Source organism: Falco peregrinus, chromosome Z (assembly GCF_023634155.1).
Source record: "Falco peregrinus isolate bFalPer1 chromosome Z, bFalPer1.pri, whole genome shotgun sequence".
NCBI classification, from domain to species: Eukaryota; Metazoa; Chordata; class Aves; order Falconiformes; family Falconidae; genus Falco; species Falco peregrinus.
In genome coordinates, this window is record NC_073739.1 from 21,729,386 (window position 1) to 21,748,518 (window position 19,133).

At 38.2% G+C, this 19,133-nt stretch overlaps 1 long non-coding RNA gene across 4 annotated transcripts; it reads right to left on the reverse strand.

Annotated features, from left to right (window-relative positions):
* Window positions 1–585: 585 nt before the first annotated feature.
* On the reverse strand, window positions 586–18,784 carry LOC114013611 (uncharacterized). 4 transcript variants are annotated; one of them, XR_008744876.1, is made up of 3 exons: window positions 18,686–18,784; window positions 12,292–12,436; window positions 586–1,917 (listed from the first exon to the last, which is right to left on the reverse strand). It is a non-coding gene; the product is annotated as an uncharacterized LOC114013611 (long non-coding RNA). The 4 variants fall into 4 exon arrangements; XR_008744874.1 differs by lacking the exon at window positions 586–1,917 and adding an exon at window positions 7,659–7,817; XR_003556682.2 differs by lacking the exons at window positions 586–1,917; window positions 18,686–18,784 and adding exons at window positions 7,659–7,817; window positions 12,926–14,185.
* Window positions 18,785–19,133: the final 349 nt, after the last annotated feature.

Below are 19,133 nucleotides of genomic sequence, written 5' to 3' on the forward strand. Positions count from 1 at the left end.
CAATTGAATCAGTTTAACCCAAAGCCATTTGTTCAGTTCTGGCTGACACAGGGTAACAGTCTTTCTTTTTCTTGTAATGTTTGAGCAAAGGGGGTGGGGAGCGAGAGGAAGAGAAGAACGTCACAACCTTGTGAGCATTCTCAAAGTGTGAATATACAATACTGTTTTCATCAAACAGCTTATATTTAAAATATAAGGCAGTAACCACAGGCAAAGAGAAAACCCTGTATAATCTCTGTGCTGTTTCCATGAAGATTGACTGTGACTTAAAATAGCTGGAGGTTATTAACACTGTAAATCTTTCTGAAAGATATTTCTGTTGCATTCAGAAAAATCAGCATAACGTGAATCTGACATAAATTACAGACTTCCAGGCTTTGCTAGAATAATTAAATCATTTATTATACCCAAAGTTACAAGACTGACCTTACAAGCCACCACTCCCCACACCCCCTTACCCCCCAAGAAAATCTCTAACCAATTGATCAAGACCATCTAGTCCTTCAGGCTGGCAAACAGATTTTTCTTCTGGAATATTTTTAAGTTAGTGGAACATTTTTAGTGAATGCATGAGAATGAAACATCTATGTGTGGAGATTTTTATTGATGAGTCACAATTCATCTACACTATTTATAATAATTTGAAAAACATGGAGACTTTTCACTGTAAAAGCACTTCTTATTTTTGCTAAGGCCTTTAACTGGACCATACTTCAGTATGAAATTTGCACCTGTGTGTCCATTGCCTACATCGTTAGTCACATATGAGCAATAAGCTCCTCAGAGGAGTCATGGTTAGAGGAATGAATTAGACCCAAATGTTTTTAATGAATGCCACACTTCGACATGTTGATTATACCAATAATGTACAATTGAAGGAAAGCTAGAAGCTCTGCATATAAATTATGTCTCTTGTGTTAAAGTCATAATAAGCACTGTTACCTTAATGCAAAAATAACTAGATGGTGTGCCTGTGAGACTAAATGGTGTAAAAATTCCTTCAGACTTGAGATCCTATGACTCCCAATCACATTTTACATTTTCTCTGTACAATGCTTGCAACAGTCACCCATGTAATTTTTGCAATTCCCTCCTTGCAAAAAAGCAGGGGAGGGGGAGGGCAGGGAAGAGAAATCTGAACACATTATGATGTGCATAAGAGACATGGATAGAAAAATAAAGGTCTAATTTGCCCCAAGTTTCCCCCTGCCCAAATGCTTCAGTCTAAGTAGACTAACTCAAACACATAGTATCTAACTATATATATTTTTAAATAAACAAGTAATTGCCAAACACTCTATTGTACCATAAAAGTTATGTAATTCATATGAAAAAAGATTCAAGGTTTGTAACTTGAAGTCTTACAAAATATGTAAAATATCACTGTAGCAGTACTGAAACACCAGTTGGACTAATAAAATTACTATGCTTACACATTTCATTGTATTTACTACTAAATAATAGATGGAACACCTATCTGGGGATGCTCTTATAGCAGTTTCTAAAGGAGAAGAAACTTTTGTCGTAAAGCTGTTTAGTAAAACTTGAAATGTAATTTAATGATCGACTGAAATGGTACACAAATTGCCACAAGTGTTTCACAGCAATAAGTTAAAACGTACTTAAAAAAATATTAGTTGAAATCACACTGAAGTTTCGTATTTTACTGTACTTTTCAGAACTTACAGAAATACCTGATTTTTGATACACCCAATGTCCTTATTTCCTATTTTAAAGTTTGCACAAAGGAGAAGACAAACTTGGAAGGAAACCAGTATAGGGAAACACATGTGAGAGCACATGCTGGGTGAACTTGTACACAGAAAAACATTGACACAAAGAGAGGTTGGTAAAATTCAAAGTAGAAGTGGCAAATAGCAAAATAGCTCCTCTTTATTGGATGTCTTTTCCACACCACTGGGGAGATAAAAAGAATACAACAAGGTTACAGATAAGAGTGAATTTTACACACTTCCACACACTGTAATTATGGTATTTTGAAAAGTGTGACCTGACTTTACAAGCTGAGTACTGAGCAGTCATCAGCTGTGTAAACACTGGCCTTAACCTTTTGCTTGGACTCCCACAACCGATGTTTCTGGTCTTTTAATTAGTTGATTATTTCTGTCCATTGATTTTCAAAATACAAAGCAGACGTAACATCTAAGCTGCAGGTCCTGTATTAAATAATTAATACTAATATTTTGGTCTTCTGCAAAGCTTCTGCCCATGAATTTATTTTATTTTCCACTATGTTACAGTTAACTCCAAAATTTACCACACAGTAAAAATCTGGAAAATGTAGATGAAAAACAATGAGCGACTTGATGTGTAACAGAGGTAATCACTGTGAATTATCGGAGTTGATAACGCTTCAAAAATCAGTAAGAGAAAAATGTTACTCTTTTTAAGTGTCATATTACAACAATGTTTTGCTGAAAACTGTTGTCTGCATCCAATTTAGGAAGGCATCTGCTCATGTTTGCTTAAAACAAAAGGGTGGTTGACTTAATGAATTATTTACAGGCGTGCAATATGGCAACAGTATCATTATGAACTCTTTTCTAAGATCTCCTCTGGCTACTCCTGGCAGGGTGTCAATTTGCTTGTTTTTATGGTAGGTGCATGAAATTATGGAGCAGTTCTCCGAAATGGGATTCTGCTATTCTACTCGCTAAATGTTAGCAAATTCAATGAACAAACTGCATCATTGCTACATCTCTGTGAAAAGGCTTATTTCTTAATAAGAGAACAGCATTCACACACATAGTTTAAAACAAAATTCTTGAAGTAGATACGCATAGACTTTCCACAAATAGTTTCCTAAAACTACCAAGTTTTAGAAAGTATTCTCAATAATAACAAGAACTCGTGAGTAGCTTTTAAGAGAAATCTTAAGAGCAAGGATATTTTTTCATTAACTTTCCCTGTTCTGCAGCAGCGTATTAAGGGCTGAATGGGCAACCACAACAACAGTACTGAATTACAAAAGCCAGAAGAACTAAACTGTTTGCTAGAAGTACAAGGACGTTTTCTGACCAGCAATGGAAACAGTTTTCAAATTGCTGGGGCTACTGAATCATCAGGACCTTGGGTCTGCAAAGTTTAGAGAGGACACCTGACCACTCCATTCCCACAAATAAGGTAGAGTAAAAAGAGCTTAATGAGAATATCCCACACTTGCATGAACCCACCAAGCAGTTACTAATAGATCACTATAAGAATAGAAAAGAAAAATCAAGTGGGGATTCCCCAAAGCTCTGCTCCCAATCTCATACTATTTCAGTCACTAATGACCTAGATAATGGAGTAGGGCTAATTAGTACATCTGAAGATGACACCAGGCTAAAAGCAGTTGCAAGTGCTGGTGAGCAACTTTAGAATGCAAAATGATTTTGACAAACTGGATAAGTAGCCAGAGGGGCGGGGGTGGGTGTGTGTGTGAGAAAAAAGAGAAGGATTACAGAACATTATTCTTGTCCTTTGGTAGGAGCAATCAGTCACTCAAATGCGGAACAGGGAACAACTGCTCAGTGGCAGTACCGCACAAAAGGATCTCTGGGTTATGCTTAATCATAAGTAGAACATAAATCCACAGTGTTCTGTCACTGCAAGGGAGACACTTAAATTATCAGTATGCCTGACCTATAGCATGACTATAGGCAAAGGAAGTAACATCTCTCTGCTCAGGGCTCTGTCCTAGCTCTGTTTACCTCACTCCCAGAGAGGTCAACTGGTTTGTAAAAGAAGCCTAAAAAACATGGCTCACAAAGACTGAATTAACTGTACTACTTTATCCTGAGGAACAGAAAATTAAGGAGAGCCCAAACTTTCAAACCTTTGTGTACTGGAGTAGTTTCCATACACATGAATAGCCTAGTTTAAAATCAATATTCCACCTAGTCAGTTATTTTCAACAATTTCTGTGGTAATTCTTGGCTTATTAGTTACCAGATAAGAAATAAGTGTGCATTATAAAAAATGCATAATTGAGCTGCTTAGGCACTCATCTGAGGAGACAACAGGCTAGAGACTGCCAAAACCCAGTGTTTACATTGTACTTAGTACACCACACATAGAAATTAAACACTATCAAAAAGTTACTTTGCTCCTTTGACGGCAAAGCTGTTTGCTGAGAACTTCTAATACAATGATTTGACCCAGGAGACACTGCACCATCTCTCCTTAACAGCTGCTTTGCAGCAAAGCACCTCTGAGGGGAAGCAAGGGGGAAAAAAAATAAAAATAGGGAGGAGGGGGGAAACAAAAGGTGAAAAATACATGAAGAAACCTCATCTCTTTTGTAAGACTAGAGAACATGGAAGCCATATTGTTTTCAAGAGCACCTGTTTGTACCTGGTTTAATAAACACTATGGTTTTACAAATTACCTTTGTGTTTTCAGCTGGGGTGATAAATTGATGCTCCATATTAACACAGACCTCATTCATCTCATTTGTGCTCAATGTCACTTGTTTTCTGACCCAAGCAGTATGCTTGTTTCTCTTTAGTTTAAGTCTTCTGGGAACTATAGTATTTCCAAAACAGGTCTAAAGTCACATGGAAAAGATTTCAGGGATGCTATCAACTCATTGTATAATTAGTTAATCTGAGCAGGTTCTGGGTGACATTGTGTTCTCTGTGCTGAGGTCTTTTGTCTGCAGGGAGACAAGGACAGGAAAGCTAGTACTTGTGTGTGTCTGGCATCCAGAATGAACCACTTTATCTGCATTTATTACACCCTACTTATGTACTGTGAGAGAAGCTGCAACTGCGCTTTTCCTTTGGGGGACAAAACCCTGTCAACTTGACAAGTCTATGGTCAGTTTGCATAACATATCAGTTAATGGGTATTTTTCAGAGCTATGAGAGGGCTTTAACTCTTTTAAGGCAGCCAGAGCAGAGAAACTGTGGTGGAATATCCCAAAACACAGGAAGAGGTACCTGGTTAGTTCTTACTATACACTCCAAGGAATAAGCTTTAATGTTTATGTATAATGGTAATGCTAGGAAGCTCCTTATTCTGTTATTTTGAAAAGATAATTTCCTCTGAAATCCTCTTACAGAAATCTTCCCATATCTGATTGAAAAGGGAGATATTCCATACCTAATATTTGCAATTTAAAAATTAATCAAATACAGGTTTTAACTGTGCTATATGGCATGATTTACCACTAAAGTATTTTCATTATGTTCAAAAAACTTATTTTTTTTGGGGGGGGGAAAAAAAGCCAGAGGCTTTTTAGCTTCACAGTAGGAACGGGGCCAACGCTGTTTAGGTGTATTTCAGCACAAATGAGGAAGGAGTTCAGAACACTTATAAACATAACGTATAATTTTAGTTAATTTCCCTGGCTCATAAAGATGTGTTTCCATTTAGCATGGCTGATAGTGTCAGTTTGTGACAAGTGTAGGTAGACTGTAGGCTGGACTCAATTTATTAAGAGGGAGTCTAGCTCATGCAGCCTTCAGCAGTTGCAGACTTTCTGCTTAGGTATAGACGCTGTAATCAGTCTTCTGCTTACAACAGCACTAAAATCGGTGTCTGAAAAATACATTGTGTTTATGAAGAGAGAGGAAGAAGGAATAAAGAGAACTGTTTAAGAATAACACATTATATTATCTTTATAGTAAGAGTACAGCCCTGTGTTTCCTATGTTGTATCTTAAAGACATTCCCTGATTTGTCTTCAGCAAGGAATTGTACTTTTCTAGCAGTGTGATGGTTTACACCACTAGGGTCCCAGGATGATCTGGGCAATATGAACATCAGGGGGTATCAGATAGGGGTAAGCACAGAGGTATGTGACAGGACATTAACTACTTAGCACATTGATATCATTGCCTTCTCAGGCTTCATCAGGGCTTTGCAGTCCCCGATACTGCTGCCTGCCTATAGCAACTGCTGCGCTCCCTTTGCACTCTTGGCAGCTGTACTTCAGCGATGTTTCTAGCCAATGATTCCACTGCCGTTGTTTACCTGCTCACATACATGGCAGTACACCAGAGAACAAATCTTGAACTCTTTCAGACTGGTCAATGTTTTGCTGTTTGTCAATGAATATGCTTTCATAACTTTGTCTTTTTAAACAGGCAAGATGAATACATCCAACCTTTACATAGGCTATAGAGGCTAGACATAATGCATCCCGTGTCTCTGAACCATGTCCTGTATGTTTTCCCTTTATAGCACAACGTCTGTCTTTAAGCTGGTTTCCCGTACCCCCACCCACCCCTGTTTTGAAATTTCCACTGGAAAAAAAGACATTTGATGTTTTGAAGAAGCCGAATGGCCTAAAGGTTACAGCAGAAAAAAAATCATTAAGATATTAAATCCAGTGTTTGTTTAAGAAAACTTACATCTTGCATGCTGCTGTCTCAGACAATTATTCCTGTGATGTGTGAGCTGTGGCACAGGAGCAGGAGCGGTGGCTCCAGAGGGCATGGGAGTTCTGGGAGATGAGGTGGAGGTAGTACCTCTGTGTGAGCCTGGCTCAGCAAGCCCAGTGCATGCTGCTGCCTCGTTGCTGGCGGGACCTGCCTGCACCTTGTAGACCCTTCTGTCGCTACTGCCACTGCACTCAGCCCTGGTGCAAACAGCCGCCTTTTGAGTCAGGGAATTTCACTTATCTACTCTCAAGCAAACTTCTGGCCACCAATTCAGGTGTTGAGGGAAAACAGATGTGAGCATTTACACACACACAAACACACACACTGAGGTGAACACCTGTCCTCCCCTACTCCCACTCTCAGGTCCCCTTGTTTTCACACGTTGCAGGGTCCTCCAGGGCCACAGTCCCTCAGGGGTGTCCCTGTCCCAGTACAGGTTCCCTGTGGCTGCAGTCCCGGGGGTGTCCAGGTCCTGGTATGTGTGTCCCATGACTGCAATCCCTCAGGGGCACCCATACCCCTTTTGGTACATTATGCCCTCCCTAGAGAGTGTCTTCAGCCCCAGCAGCTGGGGCCTTTCTTGAACACATCGGGGTCTGCTTGTTCTTCTCCCGCTGACACTGTCATGGCTCAGGATGGATTTTCTTTCCAGTGCTGTTTTCATCAGTGTCAGTGGTGGCTGCAGCCAGCACGTGAGTCCATGGCCTCCTCCTGCACCATGCACTGTTGCAGCCCCCACCTCTTAAACCTTGTCACTCCTACCGGTAGAAACCTTGAGAGACCCTGTCCTGCCTCGTACCAAGAAAAATAAAGAAAAAATGTGGCTGATTTAATCCCTCAGCAGCCTTGGTCTCTCTTTTCCAAGTGCCTATTTTTTCCTGGGTGGTTTTGTAATGGCGTCAGAGAGTCTCCCTGGCCAAGGTCCCTGCATGCAATACAACTTCCCAAGCAAATAAATAAATAAAATTGTGCTTCCTTATCTCACACAGGTGTTTTGAAGGTGAGTATACCCGTGGAGATTTCTGACAGAAGCACAGGTCAGTACAGGGAGGATGGCTGAGCACTGCTGCCCATCCCCATGGAAGGATGCAGAGATCCCTCACATGACAGTCCATCCCCATCCAGGGGGAGTCTCATTTGCAAACTGAAACCACTAACAAATGCTGTCAAATTTCCATGTGCCATTAATTGTGCTATTAACTCCTCAGAAGTCTTCAGGAAAGTGCACTGGAGAGGCTGCCATAGCCCTGAGAAGTCTTTTGTTAGAGTATCTGTCTTTACGACTTTATTTTGACATGACAGGGATAAAATTGCTAACAGCAGCTAATGGTTTGACTATTGTTTTTATATTTATCAAGTTTGTAAGCTCAGAAGCTGTAGATACAACCAGGTCCCAAAGATGTAGGAAGAAATGAGGACACATTATCACCTACAAAAAAATGCGAAGGAAAATAACTATATCATGGATGTGAAGAAAGCAAGTTACTAAATAAAGCACAAAAAATTTGCAACGTTTTGTATGCTTTACATATACTTCTGTACATAACTACATGAAAAATTAAAAAACAGATAAGTTTTGCACTTCTAGATGCTAATGTCCCTCAGTTGACCTGATGATTGCTTATAGATGTCATTTAAGGAGTGGGTGTTGTGAAGTCAGTTAAAAAGGAAGAGAAGTTCAGAGCATTTGTGTGACAGAGGTGAAGCTAGTTGTGGTGCGTGACTGAGAATGAAGGATTGTAATGGAAGAGTGGAATAAAAGAGAGGTGGTGGGAAATAAGGGAGAATAAGTATCAGAGAGGAAACTGTAGAAATTAACGAGTGCACGTAAGAGAAGTTGTAACAATTAGTGTGGAAGAACATCTGGCACCACTTAGGAAAATTCTGTGAAGAAAGGGTTACATACTAAATATATTGTCGGCTAAATGTCACAAAAATTTTAAGAAGTCATCTACCTTCCTGAATTAATCACAAATCACTTATTATGAGTGTTAGATCTCAGTTTCTAAATATGTGAGATTGATTTCATTAAGACTGATCTCAGAAATAATATAACATTTCTATTCTTTGGTTGGGTATTTTTGACAAAATACCTTCTGAAATACAAGCAAAAAAGAAATCATTTTCACAAAGATTTTCAGATTGAATAAGCTTTCCACAAATATTTTACCAGAAATGTCTACTACACAAGTATATGCACAGTGTGCTTACAAAGGAGGTCAGGACTGTGGCATGCCTTTTTGAAATGCAGATGCAAGAATACTCAAATAATAGATCAGTTCTTGTAATTTTAAAAATCTGAAATAGTCACATAAATAATAAATCATTTCAGTATAAAAGGTCCACAGATATTACCAGGATGCCTTCTCTACCTTTGTTTTAATTTGGACTATTATTTCCTATATTTTCTATGAATCCAGACCATGATAAAACCAAAAAGGAAATGAAAGATGAGGCTGATAGATGAGGACATAGATCCTCAAAGGTTGTTTTTTAAGAAAGAGGGAAGCTCAATTTATGAACAAAATTTTATGATGCCAGAAATGTTTCAGCACCATAATTATTTTATAATCGCTACTGGTTTTTTTAAATTTCATGTAATCCTTTTTGTTATCTTAGGTCATTATATGATATAATGTATAATCTAGGAAATAAACTGTGAAATAAATGTGAATTAAATACAAATTGTCCTATTTTGATGTTTGAAGAGAAATAAAATAAAGTGAGAAAGGGCTAAAGAAAGGAATTGCTGGTAAAGACAAAATCTTCCATATTATTCCCAGTGATCACAGAATGTAAATACATCTGCAACTTAAAAAGCAGTGCAGGAGCTTTTAAATAATAGCTGACTGGACATCAGTGCAGTAGATATTGTATAGGTTGTTATGATTTACTGTTTTCACAATTAACATTATAGCAATAACAATTTTGCCAGATTGTAAGATCTTGCTTCACATATTTATTTTCCAAACATGCCTTTTAATAATGCTATTCACAGAATCATAGTATTCACATAGTACATCAGATTCAGCTTCCTGTGTTAAAGTAAATATGCCAAACCATTAGCACACAGCAATTACAGATGTGTATTGCAGAACAACATACATCACACATTCTGTTCATACCAAGAGGCTATGAAGGTCATACCAAGAGGGAGAAATAACTCTTCAGATATTCTCAGAAGTTTACAAAGTTAAAAAAAAAAATCCTCAAAATTTTTAAATTCAATATAACCTGTGACAATATTCAAACACAGTAGCTTCTGCCACTGAGCAAATACACTGTACATACTAAACAAGTGTTGAGGAATGGAGCTACACTGCCTGGAGTCCTTCTAAGAATGTGTTACATTAATCAGCCCTGTAGCCAAAATACCATGCAGTGCTGTTGCAAGTTAGTCTTGGGATAAATAGAAATGTGGTCTGTGGAAATGGCAATGCTTAAAGAAGTGCTCTTGTCATGTTGAATATATTGCTTTTCAAGGAAACAGAGTGGTCAGATGTGACATCAGGGTTATTAGCCCCTCTCAGGAATAGCTAAGGTAACAGTGAGAAAAATTCTTTGCAATGGTATAGTACAAACATTATTCCCCATAGTTTGCAGCCAGGCTGTTCATGTAAAATATATTTTGAATACAGAAAAGGGTATAAAGCTTCTTCCTAAGAATGCTAAAGTGTTAATATTAATGGAATATTTCATTTAAATGTCAAAAATAATTAATATCATATTGAAATTGTCTATTGAGGTAGAGAAACATGAGTGATAGCAATTGACTTAGATACTTGTTTTCTGTCCTGTTACCAAATGCTGATACTCTCAAAGGAATCATTCCAGCAAATGGTGTAAGAAAAATCAATATGTCCAAATCAGAGTCAACGCTGGTGCCCAGAGACTGATGAAATATCTTTATATCAATAACTTCTCATAATATCTTCCAATAAACACAGGATTATTCTGATGAATTCATCAGGTAATTTCAAGGCTTTATTTAGGCTTCAATGGTCAAGAGCAGGATAGACAACGGTATATCATCATAAAAATTATAATCTGTACTCTGTTCAGGAAAGGTTTGCACCAGCTCACGGGTATTAGTAGAACTAAATAGAAGAGCATAACCTTTAAGCTGGACCTGTGGAGGGAGGGAGACAGTGATGAAAAGAATGTCTGTCTTACCAGAAAGTAAGAATAAGGTCTTGCCCTCAAGATGTAAAGATATGAATTTTTGACATACTGCTCCATCCTTCTTGATAATATGGAACAGCAAAACACCTTTCCATTTCTTCCAGGAAGAAAAGAGAGTGTTCTTTCTAAATTTCAGCTCAACAGTTCATAAAAATCACAGTGGACCAGACATTGTGACACAGAAACTAGTCATGTCAGTCTTTGGTCAGGTTTCGTTAGAACATGCTCTATTGCACCTCTCCATTTTGGAAGATCAAAAGACAGGAATAGTCAAGTTTTGAGGATTCTGATCAGTGGAAGGATTTCACTGCACTCTATTTTATACGGTCCTGCTCATACAACTTACAGCTGAGGTCAGTTACTTCATTGACAATTTTTTCATGTTTTTAAGATCAGAAAAGTCAATTGAGATAACTCAGTCTGAGTCTGCTAGTAAAAGCTACTAGGAACTTTTTGATTGTTCCACAAGCTGGTAAAGGACTTTTACCCTGAAGTTTTGTGGTGAATTAACAGTACAATATAGATGTAAAAAAATAAAAAATAATAATAAAAAAATCCTTACAAAGGTTTCACTATGCTAGAACTCTCAGATAGCTTTGCTCCTTCAAGATTTCTGGGCCAGTTTTGCAGACTCAAGAGATTTAAATACTTCAAGAAAAATATGTTTACATTTATTTTAACTTCAACCAACCTCACTGCCACCAAGTAAGTTGTGTTTCCATCTCAAAAGAATAAGTACACGTTATCATATTTTCAGTTATTTCCTGAGCTGCAGAACTGTGAATCATCCTTTTAGCAGATCAGTTATGTTTCCATGTTTTCCCAGTATTTCCCACCCTGCCCCCCCAAACCCTCCACAAACTTGCTGTAAGAAGGAAGAGCAAAACAACAGCTTGTTTTGGTGTTTCTCCTTCCTACAACTTATTTGGAGATATTTAAAAGATGTCTGACACGGTCCTCGGCAACTTGCTCTGGCTGACTCTGCTTGAGCAGAAGGGTTGGACCAAATGACCTGGAAAGGTCCCTTCCAACTTCAACTATTGTGTGATTCTGTAACTTTAGAGCGTAGGTCACTCGATGGAATACCTATGTGATAAAGGCTGTGCAGCTACTACATACAAAAGAGCCCATGTGGAGAAGACATCAGCAAAATGCTGTCGCGTCCATCTAGATAGGTGGATCAACAAGTTGTGACCAGCTGTGTGATGATACAACAAACCAGCTATGGGTGGAACAAGGTTATTCTAGACAAGTTGTGTAAAGTCAATCAGCCAGAGTTGGGGGTTCTGTCTGTTTTTTTAAAAAGGATGGGTTTTGTGTGTATTTTCTTCCTTCCATTCTGTGCTAGGAAGGCTGCTACATTATTACAAACTGATACTAGAGATGATTGCAGTAATGCACAACCCATAAGAGAGGTCTAGGCGCGATGGCAAGTTCTGTCAGTGATGGTGAGTTCCACAACGTTGCAGCTTTTATTTGCCCTTCTTCAACTTCCTAATTCCACCCCCCCCCCCGCCCCACAAAGGTAACCTATATTCTATATTAACCTTCTCTTTATGATTTTATTTACTGGTTTCTTTATGGGGAATGTGACAAAGCACTGTGATGCTTTTCACTAATAAATAAATAAATCAATGAAAATTGGCCTCAATAGATCAGTATTTTTAAAAAAAAAGAATTAAGCCCCTTTTCTCATTGCAGTATCATAATGCATATCATACCTTGATTAAACAGTGTGTAATCAAAAATAAATATCTTGATCATTTTGTATTTCTGATTTTGCTGCAGTTTCTCATGTCATTGGCATGCTCCACTCATGACAGGAATTTGAGATAGAAGATATATGTTTTCCTGTAGCAAGCAAAACTGGCAAGTGTTACAGTATTAATAAATGTATTTGAGCTTCAAATTCTTCATGGAACTGAGAATTCTGAACATCAAAAAAATAATTGCGTTGTTCCCTCAGATTAGGTCTGTGTCTTTGAAATACACTGTCTTAGAATGTTAATTGAGTTTGACATAAGCATGGATATAAAATGCATCATGCCACTCAACTTACCAGCAGTGAAACTGATTACCAATTATAATCATTCTCTGCATGGTGACAGGATACCAAGATGGAGATGTTGAATATTTCAGTTTGCAATATTATCTGGGTTGTTTAAAGTACTGACTACGTGTCCTGAAACCAATAGAGGTAATTGGTATGCATGTAAGAGCTGGCAGGCTGAGCACATCACTTATTTATAGAGTCTTTTGATGTAACTCTGTGGAAAAAAAATGTTAATAAAACATGGTTCAAAGGAAAATTTACACTCACCATTATAATATGACATAAAGTACAAATTATTGTACCTGAATAACTGTTTTCTAGTGTATAGTGTTCCTTTTTCCTTTTATTGAACTAGTCCACTGAAACCTAACAGAAGGGGGAAGGGGAACACAAAGAACAAGAAGGCTATTAAGGCTTTTCATTTTGTGATGCAGCTATCTGGAAATTAAGATACATACACAAGACAGAGAGTGGAAAATCACTGGGTATGTCATTGCTTTCATAACCACCTAATTTGCTCCGCAAATTGGTTTATGGTCCTCTTAGGGCATGTTCATCAACAAACTCCATGTCAACAATTGATGGGAAGCTTGAATTGGACCAGAAAACAGGATACAGGAAGTAACACGGTGACCTTAGTTGAAAGGCAGTGAGCCAGCCAAATTAACCTTCACTTAAGTCCTTCTACTGCAAGGACACCAGCAATGCTAATTTCTCTGAAATAGGAAGGCAAACATACAGTCTCAGAGATAATTTTTACAGAATGCTTTGTTTTTGTCAGAACTAGTGGTAAACCTTACAGGATCTATGCAAAATCAAACTTTGTATCACAGGCATGAACAACATAGAGCTTCTGGTCACCGGATAAAAAATGAAAAGAAACACAATATTAGCAAATGCTGTTAAAAAACAAATTCATTAGACTCAGAATTTCTTTTCTATGAAGCAAGGGAAATCTTTAAAACTAGACACAAAGGGGAAAATGGGAGATCAGAGTCCAGGCTATCCCATGGGAGTTAAATATTAGGATATTACATAATATTTAGCAAGAAATCCCATTTAATCTTGTCATTAAAGACTGAATTGTTATGTTCATGCCCAAGCGGCAGCAAATTAAAATTAACCAAGCACTGACTGTTGTCATTTCCATAAAGGTGATCATCTGCATTTCCTGGTGTTAAATGCTTCACTGTGTGTGTATTTTTAAGGAACTGTAGTGTTTCATGTAAGCTCAATAGCAAATTACTAATGCCTTTTGCTCTTGAATTTTTACCCCTTGACGCCTGGCCATCATGGCAATGAAAACTCTATACCAAGTGCAGAGATCAGTCTGTAACGTCTCCCAAAACCCCCTTAGCACCTCACTGATCTTGCCTTACAGAGAGGCAGATGCTAGTAAAAATAATTAAAAGTTAAACAACGAACGAATTCCTAATAGTGAGTTCCACACCCAGGTAGTCTCATTAATGTAATTTAAAACCTTCAGTTTCATGTGACATGGAAGGCTACACCTGTCCATCAAATACACTTGTTGTTCTTGTAGCTTGTCTGCAGTGCTGCAATCATGATTCCATTTTGGCTCTGTGGATTACCTATGATCACTCTCAACTCCATTTTAAGAATTAGTGGTTGAAATGAAACGTTTATTTACAAGCACATCCTTTTGTGATCATAATTTTGCAGAAGCAATATTTAATTACTTATAAAATATTTACATGATTAGAGCATGAAGAGAAATACGGCAGTGAAATGTGGGTAAGGCCAAATTCTCTGCAAGCTGACTGCTATCAAGATTGCAAATCCTGAAGAAAATATCATGTATTTGAGGTGGGGAGGAAAAAAATAAATTCTGCTACACAGTATATGTTGCTGCTGAGCTAACCAAATTCATGTTTTATTTATAAAATGTGCAATATAGTGCTTGAATCTAAAGCATTATTTCCCTGGTGCCAAAGTCCTCGGTAGGTGTCAAGGCATAGAAGGAGGAAAGCACACAGGATTGCACATACACCTTCCCCCCAAAAAGCTTTTTGGAACTGTATTGTGGGATCAAGTGAAGCCCAAGCACACTGCCAATAAAAAAATTCACACAACATGGGGAGTTAGAGCCTCTTCACAGTGTAAGCATATGGTATCCTTTAAAGAAGTAAATAATCAGCCTGTTTGCACCCAAACTACATCTGTATAGCCTGCCTTGGCAGGGAAAGCTCTAGTCAGCTGTCTTACAGGTCAAATTTTTCCAAATGCCCTTGAGAAAGGTGTCTTTGCAGGAGATGGGTGCTAATCAGTCAGCAGGACCTGGATGTGTATATCAGCAGCTGCCGCGGGAGTGAGCTGTAGAGGGGAAACTCGGTCCAGTGGTGGAGCACTGAAGTTAGGCCATTGCTTACTTCTGTGTCTGTAACTGAGGCACTCAAATCACCGAAGTTATACCATTGTGTTTTTAATAACTGAAGAGGCAAAACTCCCCTTGATTTCTATGAGAAGGGAAATCAGATATGCTGTTAGTACCTGAAAAGATACTCATTTGTTACAGGTACTGTTACTCATAATTATGTATTAATAACAGGTACAGCTAGTACCTGTAAAAAAAAAAAAAAAAAAAGTCCACAGAGCTTTAATGTACTGTGATGTAAAAATTAATGTTGCAGTTTTAAGTTGTTTTCTAATACACTTCAATCAAAATGAAGACTTACTTTTCATGGCATAGTGGGGTAAGATCACAGCTCATTTGCTCTCATTGATTTCACTCAGCCAACTTTTTTCCCCCCAGTCTGGCTGTCTGTTTGTCACTGAGACCCTAATTCAAGTCCATTAGAGTGGTTCCACCGCTACCTGCACCAAGCATCAGCAGAGTTTGTTGCCAGCAACCTGGTACTCAAAGCCAGTTAGGGGATGTGAGCTCTGATGCCAAAGCAGAATTGTTTTATGAGAAGGCGTTGGGTTCTCAGCAGCCTGATGTCGGGTCTGGCACAGCACCTGCAGACTTTGTGTGGACTGGAGCTACAGCCTGCCACAGCTGGCTTGGTTGTAGAGGCAGAGCAATTGGCCTCTGGCTGAGATCTAGAACCAGTCAAGCCTGGTGCAGCCTTTTCCTGGGCACCAAGTTTCAAGGCTGGAACTATTCCTTAAGTATCATCAAGGATGCAGCTGTCAGCAGGGGAAAATTAGGCTGATTTACCCTCAGAGAATGCTACACTAATTCAGGAAATGCACACAAAGGACATGAGAAACAAACATCAATTAAAAGAAGAAACATGAAAAATATCATTCAGCATCTGCCCTGCCCTTTATTATTATTCCAAATGCATTCAACCAATCATTCTCTCAGTCTGCTTCATTATTAGCAAACTGTAAAATAAATACTGAGTATTTTTATCTTCCCATTAGCAATACTGAATCTCATTTCCTTGGCAGGAAGATTTCCATAACTGGCACAAAGGGAAATACCCTACGGTGGTCACCTCACACACAAAAATGTCTTTGAAAGAACGTAAAGCACAATTTGGTCCTTTTTAATTTGTAGAAGGAGAAAGATGTTAATGAAATGACTGCAGCATCTTTATTAGGGTGTCAAGTTTTGAACTGAATATTGAAAAAAACACAACAAACTATTGAGTGAAGAGCCATAGGAGTAAAGAAAATAGGAATACAGGCAGAAAGAGCTTCTTTTGTTTGTGCTTTAAAGTGTGATGTCTACAGTTATTAACATATTAATATTGAATAACATTATGGCTTCAGAGGCTGCATATTATGCGGGAAAGAAACACATTTATTGGTATCTATTTTGCTCCCATTCCTCAGTGACACAGAAATCACATAAGGTATCATGAAATTCGAGATTACGTCTACAAAGCTCCTGAAGAGGTACAGAGCGTGACATGATCTTGATCTTGCTGTGGGCTCTGCACGCAGCTGCTGCACAGTCTGCATGAGGAGGGCCCGTGCCGAAGGGCTGCAGGCAGAACAGCACTTGCAGACTTGCTGCCTGTGTGGGCAGGAAATTTATTTTCTTCCCTTTCACATGATCCTCTAATGCCATGGAAAACACAATGCAGACAAAGTGGGAAAGGTGAAGAAATTTATCTCTGTATAAATGTATCTAATTAGTGGACACTGGCCACTCTCCACCACATATCCAGCTGGGTCTTTTGTTTACCTCATGTTTTTCCTTTATAGGGGATTGAGAAAGGAGAGTCCGTGTATCAGGAAAAGAGGGAAGCAAACACAAAAGGGAATTAATGCACAATTTTCACCTTTTGAGTGATTATGCTCAGACTAGCAACTAGTTCCTGTTGGATGACAGCTCTCTGTATGGGCTTCTTACCTCTGGTGTCCTAACTGACAAAAAGCTTCATACAAAAAACCCTCTGGTAGCCATCCTCTTCTGACAGATCAGCTCATTTTTTTGTATTGTACTATGGGTTATATTTACCTTCAGAACCAGTGCAACTAGATTTCTGCGTATGCTTTTAGTTTAGGTGTTGCTGTTGTAATGTCTTTGCTGGCTCTACAGATCTGTGTATACTTGCACAAGGGTTGTTTTGCCATTGAGACATAACAAAACAGGCAAAACAAAACAGGCAATTTGTACCCCTAAGTAAGAAATTTAACACAGGTAAGAAAATGACTGATACTCATCTACCTCATTCCATAAACTGAAAATAAAAATAATAATGACGTGGTCTGTAATAATAAAGAAACAAATTACAAATATTACACTATTGATTTTGAAGGACTGTAATTTCAGACAGGTGCTTTCTATTCTGTCAGCGTTATAGATCCTGAAAATGAATGGATTCTGTTTCAGGAACACTGTCTTCCAAAAACCCACCTCCCATTATTTGCAATATTTTGAATAAAACCTGAGGTAGCACAAATGTTTAAACAGATGGCTCAATGACATGCCTTTTTTCTTTACTAATCATAGTTATTAAAGCAACCACTTTATTTTTTATTGTGTTTTAAATGGGCATAGAAAATTTGCATCTGATAATGACCTTTGTACGTCATGCTGCAAATTGATTTTGATGACCTTTCACTCTCAGATAATTAGGCTTCATGCACATTCATCTTGTTCTCACTGCACTGAGACTGCTGACTGCACTGGGCCCTGCAAATTTCCCCTTTTCCAGCATGTTGTCTCTTACTATCCAATCCTGATCTATTGCTGTTGGAGAATGTAGTGGGTGTTATGTAAAAATTGCAATTGTAATTTGGCTACCCATTAAATGTTAACACTTGTGCCATGCCAGATTTGGGGTGAAAATTGTTGACAATAGCTTGTTCTCTTTCAAAATGGGAGCTTCAAAAAAATCAGTTGTCAGTGTTCAACGCATTGCTGTGCCTACCTCAGATTTATTTTCCTCTTAAAACTAAATCTAATTTGAATGGCTCGGTGATTCAGCTTAAATTCTCATTCAGTCCTCTACAAACTCCATGTACACAACATCAAAATTACTGTAGGAAATACTGTGATATCCTAGGCGAGGTTGATTTCCAGCGGGGAAAAAGCCACAAATGTAATGGCTGCAGGACAAAAATGCAGCATGCGGACAGAGCACATGAGCGTAGTTGTCTCTAATGGAATGTTTTTCCTTAGGCATCAGCTGCTCTAAATGTAAATGTCTTATAGGGATGTGCAAGTGTTACACCAAGACATACACTATGAGTAAATCTTCAATATATTCTGTGAGTGATCAGAAATTTTCTGAATGTGAACTGATAAAAATCACATACTTAAAAAGCAGACATCATGAAAGGCAAAATGTATTAAGTTTTTCAGTAGAAAATGATAAAGGAATTAAAAGCCTCTTGTCAGCCTGTAGCAATTACTTAATCCTAAACGCATTATTCTAAACAGGATTCTTTCCATATTTTGGCAACAAAAGTTGGTCCTGTGTTTCATGTCCAACAAGCTAATACAGGTAATAGATGTAATAGGATAAGAGTTGTTTCTAGATTAATAAAAATCAGCAAGTCAACCCTGCATCAGTAAGGGACTGTATGAACAAACCACCCAAAGAATCTATATTGCTTCTTTGTACATTTGTGTTACAGACCTGCATAGAGGACAAGGGTCTGCGGTGACAGAGTTCTCCAAAGATAAAGGTAAAGCCCTCTAATCCAACCTGTTGTAAGCAATTTGATATACATGTACAAATGAATGGAAATAAAAAAAAAAGAGAGAGAGAGAGAAAAGTAAGCAAATAATTAAGGAATACTGTTGTTTCGTGAAAGGGTAGCAAGTTTCTGCTCCCTGTAAAGATGGAAGTCTTTCTGTTGATATGCTCTGATGTCAACCCCAGCAAGTTCTGTTAAATTCAGTTCAACAAGAGAAGAAAGTCTGTGTATTTCTGTGAGGAAAAGGAAACTAGAACAGGACATGAAGGTCTCAGAGGGTAAGAAGCGCCTTAAAAACAGCCGAGCTTAACAGAACATTCATGCTGAGATATGTTTATTATTAATGTTATTGTTATATTTGTCAGCAAAGGCAAACTCCAAGAGAGG